Source organism: Leptosomus discolor, chromosome 1, assembly GCF_034619465.1.
Source record: "Leptosomus discolor isolate bLepDis1 chromosome 1, bLepDis1.hap2, whole genome shotgun sequence".
Classification (NCBI taxonomy): Eukaryota; Metazoa; Chordata; class Aves; order Leptosomiformes; family Leptosomidae; genus Leptosomus; species Leptosomus discolor.
In genome coordinates, this window is record NC_141391.1 from 195,709,431 (window position 1) to 195,724,818 (window position 15,388).

Sequence of the window (15,388 nt, forward strand, 5' to 3'; positions counted from 1 at the left end):
TACAGGGACTTTTTTTCTTCAGACGGAATAAAGAGCAAATCAATACATTATGAAATTTTTATTCTTCAGGAATTGCCCACATTAATCATCTGTATCTAAATCCAAAGAACCTTTTACATGCATAGGTGATAATACTAAGTGGAAAAGTTAAAAAGTAAAGTTCAGGAAAATTGTGTTTTAAGCAGACAACCAACACGAAATCCCAAGTCCTATATAGGACTTGAACCACTGAGTTCAAAAGCTCATAATCTTCATTTACCAGAGAAAGAGGGTTCTGCAGACCTCAAAGTGAAATCTGTCCTGCTGAAATTTAAAGTTAAGTTCCTATTGACTCAATGAACACAAGAATAAATACCTAGGTTATCCATCAGATTAACAACACATTCAGTTTGAAATTAATCTGTTCACATTATTTAGGACTATTTAGAAATTAACCAATACTTTATGCATTTTTTTATTATTACTTTAACATCCTATATCTTATTTTTTTATGTTTGTTATTTTTTTTCCAAACACAGGCTCTTACCAGTACAAGATACCAATTTTGTTACATCCAAGTTTTTAAAAGTGCACTGCTTATGCCTGAAAAGATACTGTACACAAGATCTTTCTTTAGACAAAGTATGCAAGCCCATATGACATGAAAAAAAAAAAAGCCAGGGACTATACTCAGAAGCCTTTCTTCTGTTTCAGTGCCATCGTCTCATGTTACAATGAAAACATATGAACAAATTTGTAATCTGACAATATCAGTAGTGTTTTGTGCTTTAAACATCCCTGAGCACTGAGAGTTATAGATATCCTTGAAAAATCACGACGTGCTTTTATTTCCCCTCAGGGATTAGTTAAAAAAAAAATTAAATCACTACCTCTTGAAAAGGTACTAAGCACTTGGAGAGGAAAGTATATTACTCATTTTTATGATTTATCACAAGTACCTTCACAGACACTGTTCCAGACATGCTATCTAATGATTGGCAACTAATTAGTAAACAGTGCGACTCTACTGCAAATAAACAAACAGAATAACTTTTCCTTGCACATGCTAAAAATTACACAAGTAGTTGGAATACATTGCCCAGACATACAAGGAGAAAAAAAGGATGGAAGAGATGAAACTTAATTAGTCTGCAACTTTATTAACTTATTTTATTTGGGACAGTGCTTCCAACAGTAAGTGATGGGTAGAGCTCATGATCCCCACCTTAATTGTTCCTGCCTTGTTAAGGACAGATGGACAACACATGAAGGACGGGGTTTACTGAACTGCTGCAGGCACACAGCAGTCAATAACCTGTATGTGCTCCCCAGAGCTTCCATGTCCTCGAAACAGGATGGTCAGCACAGGAGGAGTTTGAAGGAGATATATCCACTTTAATTGCCAAGCTAAATACAATTTCCCTTAGATATCAGATGGATGGATGTGTATGCTGAACAGTGGGGGGTTGCTAAAAGACAGAGGGGAATCATTTTCTGTAATACATACTAAGTAATAAAACACTAAAAGTTGCAAACACTTAAGCAAGTACATTCTACTAAGTGATACAGATTTTAAAAGGGGAAAAAAAAATCAGCATTATACTCCTCTGTGTTATACTGTAGTTTAAACACACATAGGATTTGCATGAATTTCTTTCACAGCATAACATTTTACCTTTACTCTTCACAGATATGTGATCATAAGCTAATTTATCACATAAATTGCAGAGCAAAAAAAAAAAAATTATCAGGACTGAATGTGTTTCTGTACATACAAAGGGATAAGGAACATCACAGAATTACCAGTTTTAAACCTGTCAAATCCAGAAGGCAATAGACAAGAAGAGTCCCTGTGCTTTGCATAACAAAAAAAAAAAACCAACAAATTGGATAATGTGCTCTTTCTTTTTGAGTTTTCTCTTCTTCTCTTTCTAGAATTCCCAAACATCTAAAACAGTAATTTATAAAGACAGCAAGAACTCATCGACTTAAATTACATTCAACTGCCCTAAATAAATGTTAATGTGTAGCAGTAAAATGATGCATATTGTCTAAGCCATAAATATGGTCAGCTCCTACAGAGATAATATTACACGTTTGGAAGACATGATTATAAATTTTCTTCAGACTTGTATATCAAGTAATAAGAGTTTCATCTGCAGCTTGACTCTCAGCTCCACAAGGCGTGTTTCTACACACACTGGTGACTTGAAAAAATATAACAATTTGTATCTCATAATAGAAATGTTTTAATGGTTTCTTAATGACCAGTTCAATATTTCATCCTACAGTTTTTCCTCTGGAAAAATTGTTTAGGCTGTGTCTTTCTCAAAATGAATAAGAAGATGTTCCCAACTCTTGAACCAGGCACTTGATACCCCCATGGTCTGACAGTGTGTCAAGAACTGAGACAAGAATTGAGCTTTGGATTCTGATCTCCAAACAAATGAAATCCAGGGGAATGTGCCATGGTGCTTTCCAGCAGGTCTTCCAATCCAGCCGTTGAGAAGTGCAGGCTTGTGGGGAATTTCAGCAAGATGTCAAGACTTTCCCTAACCAATGAAGAAAACACATAGACACAGGTACTCATTTTGTCATCTTGGGCTAGAGAAGAGCTAGGAGAGTTGTAACACTAACCCAGGAAAAGTGTCAGCTGTTCCTGGCTCCTTCCATTTGAAATGTCTTTTGGGAACCCTAGAGTGAGTCATAGGAATGATCCTCTAAAAGCCTGTACAGATGAAAGAGATGCTACAGCAAGAGTGACAGACTGGACTGTTGCGGGAGGTATTGCCTCCATACATTCTAATAATTTCCCACTTTGTTCCTGTAGTTCCTGTGCTGCAGGAATAATTGTGGATCCTGCTCAGGATGGTAGAACTCAGTTATGACAGGGAAGGATAAGGAGCATAACAGTAGGAATGTGAGATGGGGTTTAGGTGGATAAGAGGATGTGGCTGGGGTTACTAGTCTTGGAGGGAAGGTGAAGAATGTGACATTATCAATTCCTTAGGTATGAACTGGGAATCAAGAGATTTCAGGAACATAATCAAGAGAAATTAGGCCTTTACAACAATAAATTAAAATGTATCTTAAAAACTTAATAACAGCATAGAGTAAGAAAATAAAGATTAATGTGATATAGCCAGATAATGAATTCGTACATGGGTGATGGTATCACCTTTGGGATACAAACAATTATCTTGAACAATCAAAACTTAAGTTGCTGATCTCATCATCAGGGGCCTAATCTGCCAGGTGATAAAAGTTGCATAATTCATCTAAGTTTTAGAAACCATGTTCTTAATGATGATCTTTAAGCATATGTAGAAGTAAATTCTGCACACATACAAGTTCATGACAATAGGAAAAATTCAGAGGGGTTCCTAGCTATTATTCTTTTAAGAATATAAGAATTCTAAATAAGGCAGTTGGATATACCTGTTTTGTAATTTGTGATATAGGGAAACAAGATTGATTTATTTGTTTATTTAACTGCCCTGTTTCTGGAAATTGCCAGTTTACCTAAAATTTCTGAGCAATCCCATTCCTTCTGTCTCACAAATCTGTTTCAAATTATCATTATTGAAAGAAATTTATGTACAAGTTCAGCCTACATTATCAGTCATGATTATTTCTACAGTTTCAAGAATCCATCCCACATATCCAATTAAAATCTTAATTTATGTTACTTGAAGACAAAGGTTGAAGTCAAGGACCTTACATACAACAGTTGGTTAGAGCTTCAGATTGGAACAACGTTGTGAAGGTTCACAGTTTGAGAAAAGTTTTGGGTATTGGACAGCTTTGGGAGACAGGAGTGGGGCTCCATAGTTTAGAGGAATAGAGATATCTGGTATGGGGATGCAGTGTGCATGGGAATGGGAACCTAATTTTGACAGAATAATCATCATAAGTTCAGATTCCAACCTTAGAAAAAGAGTGCAGTCAGAGACAAGAAAGTAGGAACACATAATCAAAGCTCCATGTAGGAAATAGGATGCTTCGAGGTCTTGTCTCCTAATCTCAAGTCAATTGCTTTTTTTTTTCTTATCAGTCTCATTTATCATCATTTTTTATTTGTTTTGTCTAGGACTGATTGGAAGACAACTGGCCAGCTCACTTTTCATTTTCAGTTCAAATATTGTATCGGTGTAAGCCTTGTTCCACTGTTTTGGGGTACGAATTCTCAAAAGCTTACCAAAATCAAAGTTAAAAACTCAGAAAACTTCTAATCATCCTCTCTGAAAACTTTCAGGAGTAAATTATAGAAATGTCCTTTAATTGTTGCAATGTGTCATAGTCTTTCACTTAGTTCAAATCAAAGTTACTTTTTCATCATCATCTGGTAAGGTTACGTCTTCTATTTCACTAAGCTATAAATATTAATGTAATACCTGTCATTTTTCTGTGCAATCATTGGTACATCTAACAATGGACTAATATTCTATGTCTGCTTGAAAAACTCAACTGCTGACTATAGAAATCCATTTACACTATTTTAAGCCACTTATTTCTATGTTTGCTATTGTTTGTTTTACGTATCCTACTCTTTTTGTTGGTAATTTTAGAGAAAATAGGAGAAAAAAATCTTAAAAAAAACCCAAGACTTACATGTCTTGTCCTTCAGTTGAGGAACAGCAATGTGAACAGTTGGTTTAGCAATGGCAGAATTCCTACTGCTGCAGAGCGAGGAAACTCCTAACAGTGGATTTGTCACCAACAGGGAAAGATCCCTTTCTGAGACCCTGTATTCCTCCTTCCTTTCCACATTCCCATCCACTCTTCTGCCACCCTGTCACTTCTTGCATGTGATAAGCAACAAATCAGCTCTTTTATGAACTGTGCTTTAAATAAGGTGAGAAATCTTTCTGGGATAACTGTGGGAGAACAAGTAATGTTGGGCAGGGGGGGAAGAAAAATGACAATAAAAATTATTGTGAAAATGATGACATGCAAAGTTGTTATTCATGAACAGCTTTTATTCTATTTGCTTCCCTTCACCTGCCTTTGTTTATATGCTTGTGCATAATTACTGCTTAAAGACAGTTGGTGCATCTGTGCAATTCTTGGGTTCTTTTTCCAAATTTCTGTTTTGACGAGTCTGGATCTTGGATATCCAGTAACATTTTTCCAGTTCACAGTTACAATTCACATATTTTACTCACTGCTATAATTATTTATCTCCATTACTTGGCTCACAAAACAGTTTTAGTTAAGCTGCACTTGGAAGCAAATGAAATCATAGATAAATATTATTGAGATTGACCTTTTTGTGCATGCCAATCACAATCACATCTAAATCACAGTAATTTGTAAGCAGGCTCCCACTACTCCTCAGTTCGGGCATGATAGTCCTCTATTTGTCAGAACTGATTAGAACTTGCTATGTTTGCAGCAACAGTTTTTTCCTCAGAAAGCTGGCATCTGTAACTGTAAGCCATTTCAGCAGGCTCAGCAGGAAGCACCAGGAGCATATGTTGCTCCCATTGAAGTCTTCCTGATTATTCTGCTGTTTTCCTCACACATTACAGAGTTTGCTCTCTCTGAACAAATAATGCAGTAGAAATCATCATCTTCTGTTACTCAAACTTAAGGTGATGATATATTTTTTTACGGTGGGAGAGTTGAGTTTTCCAATAGCTGCATGGTAACTGTGATGCTTGTTTTGCACATGAGTTAGTTTGCAGAAAGCATCACAAAACCCACAGCTCCTCTATAATAGTATGGTGTCAGTTTAGGAAGCAATTCACAGAAGAAGTTAAGGGTTATATCAATTTTCTCAGCTGTTCCAAAAAAGAAAACCGAGAATGTAGAAGCAATGATAGTGAAATGAAGCAGTTTGACTGTCTACTCTTCTCCAGCAACTGACAGATGTGGTTTTGTGGTTTAATGAACTGGCACTTGATGTAATTTTTCTGGGGTTATACCTCTTTACACCAACTCACTTCAGAAAAAAAAAAAAAAAAAGAAAAAAAAAGAAAAGAAAAAAAAAAAGAAAAGAAAAAAAAGAAAAAGAAGACAGCAAGACCAATTAGTGAAAGTCTGAGAAAGAAAGAAAAATAGTATGGAGATTTTGAAATACTTCCTATCCATAACTGGGCTGATACCTCACATTTTTAAAACATTTTTCAAACAGAAAATAGCAAAAAGCATTTAATGTAAGCGAATATGTTTCAATAATTTTCACTTTAACATCACCATAAATGAGAAACTAGCTTTTCTGTTTGCCTGGTTCTTTAAATGAAGTAGCTTAAAAATTCTATCCCTGCCCACAAACATTTTTCACTGGAAATATCATAACATTTTTCCTGACCTTCACAGTAAATCGGAAATTCGTTTCAGCAAACCACTTCTAACAAATGCACAATAGTATATATCAATGTGGAATTAAACCATTATTCTAGTCATATCAGGGTTTTTTGTTCCTACTACAATATGTGACATTTACTAAAGTGTTTTCTCTTAGAAAAACAAACTAGAGTTGCATTGCCAACAGAGGATTCTTTTTTTCCTCATTTCTGTGCTTTGAGAAAGTTCCTAACAGCAGTTTGAATGTTGTTATCAGAGTGAAAAACTTTCCCTTTTTTAGTTAATGCCTTCACATTGCTTAATTAAGGCTTCTTGAAACTACATGTAGAGTAGGAGAATACAGGCATTCAGAACTCTCAAACATTTAAAACCTGAGTCTGCTGCATCTAACAGCAGCAGTATTGCATAAAATACCATCTTGCTGAGCCAAGATTTGCTGTGATGTATATGTTAGGCTAAACAGCAATGACTGCTTTCAAATAACAAGAAGACATGCGGGATGTGGTTTCTGCCAACCACACTAAGAAAAGCCCCATGCATTTCAAAGAAACGGTGTATCAAAAATGCAGTGGGATAAGCAATATGTCTTTCAGGCACATCGCTACTCAGTATCAACAGAATTGCCCATGTAGGAATACATTATTCAGTGTGGAGAAAACTTGAAGCTGGGTATAAGGTTTTATGAAGTTATATGTCCTTGTTATCAACAGATTGCAGCTTTGATACTGCAGGCAGAGCACTACCAATGTTACTGCCAGAAGATTCCTGCTCTCCAAAAATGGTGCTCTGGCAGAGATCTGTCTGTATATACTGGTTCACTTTCTAGCTACAATATGTCTGATAACCTGAGAGCCATACTCACACCAGAAATACCTGCAGAAAAAGAGGAAGGCACTGAAAAAGTTTAAATGAAAGGGAGAGAGACTATTGGATTACTAAGCAAGGATCCACAGCCATTAATAAATGTGACATCACAATAGGTTTTATTAGATTTTCCTCAGGTTTTACGCCAGAGAGTAAACCACAGTCAGATTTTGCAAATCTTTCTTTATAATTCCATGCATTTTTCAGGTTTTCTAAATATTTACATAGTCATTTAAATATCACTTAAGTCTCCTCTTGCTTCTGTTTTTGTTTAGAAAAGACACTAAAGTCAGAGATTGACATCTCATTTTTGTTTGAGCCTTATTATTTCTGCAAATTTTGTACCATATACCATTTAGAAGTGTTAGTGATCCACTATCTCTTTCATTCCTCTGTATTTCTAGTTTTGGTATGTATTAAAGTAATGCAGTTGATTTGATTCTGGTTTACTATGGTATTGATTTTTTTAACCCTCTTATCATATCTATTCTGTTTTATTTATAAAAATAAAAATCTCATGCAAAGTAAGTCCAATTCATACATTTGTCAGATTTAAGAATTTATTTTATGTATATCAGTATATAGTAACAAACAAAATTCAGTTTCAAGTGTAAAACCATGAGTTCTACCACTAATTACCATTCCATAAATTCCAGAAGAAAGGGAGTTTCAGCCTCAAAAGTTGTCAGTTTGATTTGTGAACGAGGAATGTAATTTTACTGAATGGTATAGAAAAATTGTTTTAAATTTGTTATAAAAAGAGGTGTGTTTGTCATAATTAAACCATGTCAAAAGGTTTATTTGCATTTTCTGAACAAAATAACATGAAGATAAAGGAGAAAACTTGCTTACTCTTTGCTAACACAGAGATCTAACAACTATTTGATCAAAGTAATTTTAAATGTTGTTCGAACTTCAACTTTCATAAGTTAGGTCAACCTTTTTGACTCTACCTTGAATTTCTGTATTCAGGTAGAATACAGAACCTGTATTCTGTATTATAATTATGTCATAAATATAAATGATTTCATTAATAACAGCAGATAAAAGAACACAATAACGTGGAAGAGTTTGTCAGTCTCTATCTTACTTCAGCTTCGACAAAGTCTATGAAAATTTGCCACAGCTGTGTATCCTGTTAATTTCATAACTGGAATCCTGGGATCCAATGAATTGCCAAGCACATCCTGGTAGCCTAGCATACTCCTTTAGGTGTGTGTGATAAGCAAGAACACAAAATTTTGGAGATAGCCCACATGTCTTTATCTCTCAGAATACCGTCAGTATACAGGGGAGCGTTAGCATGATTAGACAAGCAAATATTTTGCTGAATTTCTCAAGTTTAAAATAAATCAAAAAAGGGGCAACTTTTCATATCTTGAGGTGAGTATGTAGACAGAACCCACATTTTCTAACACAGATTACCCATGGGAATTTCTAACTATGGGATGAAATTGCTAGTGTACTAATCGAGGCACATAGGTGGAAATAACTGATACCAGTCTAAAACCTCACAGGCAGCAAGCACTTCTAATGTAGACTTCAGTGTATAATTACAAAGCCCAAACCTATGTCTATTAGCAAGAGAAAACATTCAGTACAAGCAACTGAATGTATTCATTGTCTGTTAGCATTTAAGCTCATAAGAACTTCAGCACATAACAACAATATGTAGAAAATCCTTTCCTCTTCTTATCGACCTTATGGTTTGAAGCTTTTAAGTTTAAGCTTCAAACCAGAAACTCTAGGGACTTTTGTCCTCAGGAGTGTTATTTTTAGTTACAAACTTGATTGAAATCCTGCTTAAGAAAGGCCTTTCTTGCATTTGTTGGAAGTATAAACAAACATAGAAGTATCCAAGCATGTAACTTTCTTAAGTATTTGTGGCCATTATTTGGTATAAGTCTATCTGGAGACTAAAGAGTTAAGTTACAGCAAGACTTCACCAAAAATATTGCAACATCTAAACTAGTCGTATTATTGACCACTGACCAGAGGTTTAAACATTTTCCTTTAGTTTGGTGAGAAGCTCCACAAAAACAGACTAATTTAGGCTGCAGGTTCATAGTCAGCTATTTACCAAACACAAGTATCAGTCCCAAGATATTACTACGCCACTCTCATCACCTAAAGATACTTGTTACTGATCCTTCTGTAGGAATTTAAGGCCTCTTCAGCTGAGCCAAGAGAAAGAGCTTTATATAGAAGCCCCTTCTCTGATATCAAAGAGCTGAACTGAATTATCTGCTCCTGCATCAAATGAGGGCCATGTGTGATGGATGTCTGCTTTGGCTTAGCTTGAAGTCTTCAAGCCAAGGGGCAGCAACATCCCACCAGGGCTGTTTCTGCAATTAATATTTGATAGCTTATTTATGCACAGGATTTAAATATAGATTTGGAATGTACTGTGAATTCCTACTCAAACGAAGTGTTTTGATGTCGTGATGTCTCACCAAGTATTAAATAACTTTGGTTGCTCCTGAAAGGGAACTTTCATCAGCTTGTAATATATCCTTGCAGTTATTTGCTTAGCAGGATGCATCTCACACAGCTTTAGTGATCTAGCAGTTAGTTGTATAACCTAAAGAAAGCTTTTTATAATTTCCAGGAACACTCACTCACCCTCTCTGAAAATAAGCATTTAAGAAAACAGGTTAAAGTGCCCTCCTGAACTGACTTTCTTGTGTGACTAGCTCAGACTACATAGTTAAGTCCTAGAGAACTAGTATTATGCAAGATAAATCCCAACTACCAAAAAAAAAAAAAAAAAGAAAAAAAAAAAAGAAAGGATGAGGTTTTTGCTAATCTTGAATTTAAACAGAGTTCAATGAACAAAATATCCCTTTTGTGAAGCCTTGGCTAAATTCACTGTGGTGTCCAGCATTTCTATTAGAGAATGGCTTCTCCTCCACTGTTTAGCTTCCCTGTCCCCACATACTCCACTCATTCCCATGTGTCACTCCCTTAACCCAAGACCTGAGATTCCCTGAGCCACCAGCCCACTCATCCCACCCCTCCTGCTCATCCTTGGTGGCCTGTATGATTTTCCTTGGCTTACTCTGTCATCATCCCAGTGCTCTTTAATCACATTTTGCTGCAGGTCTGTGTGACAACTTTGCAGTCCTCAGATGAAGCCTACCGCTAGTATAAAACAGTATCTCACAAGTATCTACTGGTTAGTCAGCTGCTATGGGGATAGAGACTCAGATCCAGCAGAACAAAAATTCAGTTGCTATGTTTTCTTACAGTTGTTGCAAGGACTGACTATAGCTATGAGAATATATGTCATATTTGGATCAATTCACAGGGTTGCGTGTTACTAACTAAGGAGACAATTATGCAAAAAGATTTCAAGACAAATGCAATGAAAACCTGTGTAAAACACAAATAAATGTAGTAATAAATCTTAAAATAATTTCACTATGAGTTACTACTGGGTCTGTATTCACAGCATCAGACTTCCAAGAGAAAAATCTTGGAGCTGGACAAGATAGAAGTACTCATGACACAGTTCACATGTGGAAACAGAGTGGTTTTTTTCAGGAAGAAACAGTGGGAGGATTTTTTCAACCGCAACCAAAAAGGAAGGGAAATAAAGAATGCTTTTCACAGCAAGGGGACAACTAGCAATTTAAGCATATAAAAGATCCAATAGTAACTTTTTACAATATTAAAAGCTGAAGAAAATGTTGCATTAACTTTTGCATTTGCCTTATCCACTGTCTCTTCCTGCTGTGTCCTATTTTAATGATCCCATCACGCTGCAAGAAGTAGAGCATGATGAGGAAACGAGATAGCTGATTTCACTTAGTCTAACAAGTAGGAAAAAATGCTACAGTGTCATAAAAGATTAAATAATTTTTTTGTTTCCGTTTTTCACTTTTCTGTAAGACAAAAGGCAATTTTTGATGATCAGAATGGAAAATGGGGTTCAAGATCTTTGAATTGCTACAAGCTATAATTTTATCATGTATGACTGCCAAAGGAAACCTATGTGATTTTCTGGAGATGGTGAAGCATCAATTTGTTCTACAAGCTGTGTAGACAACAGCTGAAACACAAGATTTTCAACAGGTGAAAATCTGTAATTTCCCCACTACTCTGATTAAAGGTGTTTCTTCAGGACCTGGTAAAAATAAGAGCACCATAAATCAGAACTAAGCAGCTAGATAGTGGACTGCTTGATGCAATGAACAAGACATGGACAATTGGCTTCCGGAAGGGGATTTCAGTCTAAAACAGGAAGACAGTTTACTCACAAACACTACTCTTCCTACAACATAGAAGATAGCTAGTTCTTTAATCACAAACTAATTAGAACTGATTGGCTTCATTGTTGAATTAGGGACATTAAGGGTGTTTGTTCATTTAACAGATTTGCTGCACGTGCTCCATTGGCAGCACTCTTACAGCTGCACATATTCCATCCTCACCGAGGCAAAAGGGTGGTCATCACAATCTTGAAGAAAAGTTCCTTCGTTGACAGTGCTGTCCCTTTCAGATACAGAGAACTGATTTGCTCTACTTGTTCCCTCTGCATGAATCAGGACAGTTACCTACAAAGAGTGGAGGCAGAGAAGAAAGAGACTTACCTAGAGATGGTAGTTTGGATGTGGGGGGTAGAAGATAGGCTGTCAGAGCTTTTGCAGCAAATTTGAGAATTATCTTGGCTGAAATATGCTAAATTAGATAGTGTTGAAAAAGATGCTCGTGACTAAGCAACAACACCCAGAAAAGTATAAAGGTCCCTATGGTACAGTTTAGGCATATAATGTTGAAAAGTAGTCAAAAACATCCTTAACTGCACAAACATCTTAAAATCTCAAAACTTTACCAAAGTATCTGAAGTTCTACTATTTCACACAGCTAAAACCAGAGCCATCTTGAGATTTGAGGGCCTTTCCCCTCTGCCAAGGGCCATCTAGAATTCATAGTACAAACAAGCATAATTCCTCTCAGGGGATGAATCCAACAAACACATTTGAGTACATCAAATTTACACTGAGTTTAGCACAAAATATAGACATCCAATATTCATCTTTTCCTTAAAGTCTTAGTCATTAAGCACTTTCTCAGGAATCAAATCTCTCCTTTAGGTGTTAATACACTAGTAATAACAACATAATAAATATACAAAGCACTGTTAAAGCATAGGCTTTATCTTGACAGGAGGTACTCCTATTGTCATATTTTACATACCTATATCAGCAAAGCCCTTAGCATGAATTGTCATGAGCACAGTGAGGTTTCAGATATGCAATTCACTGTACAATGTTATAACAATATTTTGAGCCTGAAGTTTTGTTTTCATCAGTGATTTCTACTGGCAATATGTACCCCAAAAAAATAAATCTTTAGTAGTTTGTACATATCAGTGTAACAGTGAGACAGCGAGCACCTGCTTGGTTGTTCTCATGCGCTCTGAAATCAAATGAAAAAGGACATGACTTTTTAGGTATTCTGATTCTTGCATTGCAAGAAAAGACCACCTGTGATAGCCATTATACTGTCATAAGCCTATTATAGAAACCTAAGGCTGGTCAAAAGTCATTTTTCACCTGATCTTGAACAAAATTGAAATGCTCCCATCTACTTTCTTACAACACATTTTACAATTATAGATATGCTTTTGGAGAAATCAAAACTCCTCTGCAGACTGCCACAATCTTGTGCAGTTCGTGTTCCAATTTACCGAGTGCAGCTTGATCTCATTTTGCCAGCCCTGTTTCATTTCTCCTTAGTCTTATAACTTGTATCATAACCTTTAGTGTACAGACTGATGGGAAAGGCCTCAAAATAATTTGTTTCCCCAGAATATTTGATGTGCAAACGTGTTTTGAGCCCCTTTATATAAGAAATATACCAATAAACTGGAACAAATTCAGCAGAAAGCCACCAAGATGTTCATGGGGCTGGGGCACATGCCCTGTAAGGAAAGCCTGAGGGAGATGGGTTTGTTCAGCCTTGAGAAGAAAGGGCTTTGAGGTCAAGTCCTCCAAACAGTAAACTCCAACGCCTACAAGGAGATGCAGCCAAGCTCTTTACAATGGGTATCTGATACAGGGACAGGACATAAAGGGCATAACTTGAAACAGGAGGTTTAGACTGGTGAAAGCGTTTTTCCAGTGAGGATTCCCAGGCAGCAGAACAGGCTGCCCACGGAAGATATGCAGTCTCTCTCCATCCTTGGAGGTTTTCAAAACCTGACTGGATAAAGTCCTGATTCACCCAGATTCACCAACCTCAAACTGACCCTGTTTTGAGCAGGAGATTGGACTAGAGACCTCCTGAGCTCCCTTCCAACCTGAAATATCCTGTGATCCAATATTCCGGTGCCACTGCAACAAATATGTCTCAGCCAATGCTACTGAACAATCTCAAATGCCTCTGTACACTTGCATCTGTACAGGTGCAGATGGTCATGCAGATGAACATGTGTAAATCCACAACAGTCTAGACTGAGCTCATTTGGAAGGGAGGTCTGGGGGCATCCCAGGTGAAGAATTACCCCCTCTCACCTTGTCTCCAGACCCAAAAGGCAGGTTTGGATAACAAAAGTTCTGACAACGAGGCCTTTTGTTGATTTCTCTCTCAGCCCTTAGGTGATTAAGAACACTTCAAGGCAAACAGAAAACCAAGCAGCTTGGAGTGAAAAAAATATTACTAGCTTTGACCTCATCATGTAAGATATCTGCATCTTTAAGGACATTTTACATAGACAGGGATACAATACATTTAGTATTGTCAGGTTGGATGGTTTTTACTGTATCATGTATTGCAAGAACTGTATAACCAAGACTTTTTCACTCATTCCCATGAGGCTGGAGTTCTGTGACAGTGGGAGGAAAAAAGAGTTTACTGATGGAAAGTGGTGATGAGAACCTTGGTCTCTTTTTAAATATGTTTCAAACATTTTAATCAGTAGAGAGCCACTGTGACTTCAGTGTATACCAAAGTTTTAAAAAACAGAAAGAAAAGCCAAAATGTACTTTGGTAAGATCATTTTTAACCCAGCCTAGTGATCTGCAAGGGACTTGTTTCATGACTGAGAGCATTTGGAGCTCTTTGCACTGACCTCTTCGCTGGCCTAAATCAGCTCATTTCCAATGGAAGTCAATGGAGTAAGGGTGATTTACAGCACCTCCAATTTTGTCTCTAAATCCGGTGTAATATGAGAATGCCAGAGAGTTAAGGACAATAATTTTATTTTTTAATGACAAATTGCTCTATTTTCTGTTACAGTAGACTGATTTCTTCCTTACAGGAGACCAATTCTGACATTCTCTATTTTAATTTAATCAAAGAGAAGGCACCTGAAGGGATAGAAATGCAAACACAACCTAAATCATGTAGCTCAGGGAAGCTGTGGTCAGCCTTTCATTTTAACATTCTTTATTAGTTAATTGGTTAGTAATATGTAATAGCTGACAAATAATTCACAAGGTGACCATCAATATAAACAATGTAAACGATATTTTGTAATTTATGTTTCCCAAAAGTTATGTTAAAACCTAAAATAGATCTGATAATGTTCAGAAAGTAAAAGAAAGGGATGGGACTGAAACAGTAACACAGTAATTACTATTCAGGATGGAGAATAACAGAGACTTTTTTCCTAGCTGTAATCAGTGTGTAATTATGGCCCCACAAACAAGGCAACACATAAAGAAACAGCTAGAAACTAGCGCCTTGCTCTATGCCATAAATTTGTGGTCTCTTCAGGCTTTTTCTCTTCATTGCCCTTATGGACAATTGGAAATCTGTATTTTTTAGGCTGCAGCTCTCTTCATCAGTAGCACCATCCAGACGTACATGTTAACGCTCTGGAGAAGACAGTCTACTAAAAAAAGCACCATGGATAATGAGAAATAGGAACATTTATTTATGTATTTGTTTGTTTGTTTGTTCTAAATAAGGCAAGGCATGAAGACAAAGTGATTCTGCTTCATGCATGAGAAATAATTCAATAGCAAATATTTTTTTTTTCACAAAATTAAATAATAATCATACATCACAGCTTCTTAACATGAAATAGGCACCCAGTTATCTTCTGTTATGTTTTCAACCTCTTAATGCCTTGAATCAGAGAAAGCCTTGTCAAACAAAGAGGGACAGGAACTTTATCAACAGGTCCCTGAGATTAAAAGAACATTTTCAGAAATCTGTTTTCTCTATTGATTTACACATATTATTTAGTTAGGACACTTAAGGAAAACAAATGAGGTGTTGGTGAAAT

The 15,388-nt window shown here is 36.4% G+C and overlaps 1 protein-coding gene across 1 annotated transcript in view; it reads right to left on the reverse strand.

Annotated features, from left to right (window-relative positions):
- The window catches only part of GRM8 (glutamate metabotropic receptor 8), a 346,630-nt gene that overhangs the window by 134,731 nt on the left and 196,511 nt on the right, over nt 1-15,388 (reverse strand). The gene's annotated exons all lie outside the window — the stretch shown is intronic.